This window comes from Dipodomys ordii, unplaced genomic scaffold (genome assembly GCF_000151885.1).
Source record: "Dipodomys ordii isolate 6190 unplaced genomic scaffold, Dord_2.0 Scaffold68, whole genome shotgun sequence".
Taxonomy (NCBI): Eukaryota; Metazoa; Chordata; class Mammalia; order Rodentia; family Heteromyidae; genus Dipodomys; species Dipodomys ordii.
Window position 1 is genome coordinate 1,560,457 of NW_012267284.1, and position 1,990 is coordinate 1,562,446.

Consider the following 1,990-nt stretch of genomic DNA (forward strand, 5'->3'; position numbering starts at 1 on the left):
TGTCCCCCCCCTCTCCCCCCCACCTCACCGCCGGCCGCTATTAAAAATAAAACCGCGACCCGTCGTCATAGCGACCACAACAACAGCGGCCCAGGGAGAGTGGTAACTTGCGCCTCGGAGCGCCAGCAGCCTGGGGTTCCCGGGAGCCCTGGCTTGGGACAAAGACACCCCCCCCCTTCACCGTGTCCCAACACCATATTCTCGGGTCCTCAGGAAACACAGAGAGAGACAGAGAGGTGGGGGAGGAGCGCCCCCCAAGGCTCCGCCTTTCGAGAACTGGAAATTGAGACCCGGTAGGACGGACTTAGCCCAGCGGCCACAGGCTTGGACGTGGATCAACCCCTTAATATCTTAAGTGCTTCTTTCAACCCCTGGAGAAAAAGGAGGGTACGTGAGGCGATGGGGCTCAGGGACCAGAAGGCCCCCCCCCGTCCCGAGGAGCTGGTGGAGGGGGCGGCGGCCCCAGCACCTGTTCCGCCCGCTCCCGGTCCCGTGCGTCCGGCGGCGGTGATCCCCGGCTGCTGAGAGTGTCACATGCTTTGCTTTTTTTTTTTTTTTTCTGGCTAGGAATCGAGTTTCACATCCAGCCGCTATTAGGCGGTTCACACGGTTCACTGCAAACATTTGATAATGAGTCTAAATATACTTAGGAGACCGAGGAGGCGTGGGCGGCCTCTGCCCGAGCGCGTGGGCGCGGCGCTGCGGGCGCCCCGGGGGCATCCCCGCCCTCGCCCGGCCCCGAGACCATCCTGGGAGCCTGTGGGCCAGCCAGACCAGCCGGAGGGCCCCGTTCCTCCCCCACCCCCACTCCCACCCCCACTCCGGAGGAAGAAGCCAGAGCAGGGCGGCGGTCGGGAGACCCCGGGTGGAGGTGCCCTGGCGACCAGGTGCACCTGGGGGCGGCCCTGGATCTCCGGTCGCCCCCGGAGCGGGTGCTTCCGTCCGGGTCTTGAGCCTCCCTGGCACGCCCCCAAGGAACTCCAGGGCCTATAATTAAGGTGTCCGATGCTCCAAATAGACCCAAAGGGAGGTGACTGCCCCTGGCTGGCTTAACTCCTGACACCACCCAAGATCCAGGGTAGCCAGGGAGGGGGTGACTGGGGCCCTGAGAAAGGTGGGACCAGAGGGCGCCCACACAACCTATATTAAGAATTTGTCAGCCAGGGTGCTGCTGCTGGTGCCCACAACCTGGAACCCTGGCTGCTCAGAAGGTTGGGATCTGGAGAAGCATGGATGGGCAATGGGGAGCACAAGTAAGCCTCCTGGGCCAAAAGCAAGAACCCTGTGTGGAAAATATCCAAAGCAAAAAGGGGGCTACAGGCACCCCTCCAGTGTAGAGGGCCCAGACCCGAATTTAGAACCTCTTGTTTGGCATAAAACCAGCCCCGCCCCCTTCCTACCCAACTGCACAACCAATGAGCTCCCTGAACAGCCTGGCCCTCATAGGTGCTCGATTATTGTTGCCTTAATTGATACTTATTGCTAAGGATGATTTTTGCCTTGTGCCAGGATCTTCCTCTGCCCAGTTTAACCCTTGGGCTGGGACTTAGACACCCCCCTTCCCCATTGTGCCATTTGAGGCAAAGCCAAGTCTTGGGATTCCTATGAGATCTCCATGAATAAACACAGGATTGCTCTGTGACAAGTCAACACCCACTGACAAGTTAGGATCAGACCCCCAGTTCCTTACTGTCTGGTCCCTGTCCCCGGGCCCCCTGGTTGGTTTGTTTTGTTTGGTCAGTTTTGGTTTCTATGTTTTGTTTTGTGCCTATTTAACAGGGCTTGAACTCAGGGCCTGTACACTGTCCCTTAGCTTTTTTTTTTTTTTTCTTGTGGGTTGTGGGGCTTGAGCTCTGGGCCTGAGTGCTGTCCCTGAACTCTTTAGCTCAAGGCAAGCTCTCTACCACTGGACCCACAGCGCCACTTCCAGTTTTCTGGTGGTTAATTGGAGCTAAGAGTCTCCTGGGCTTTCCTGCCAGGGCTGGCTTTG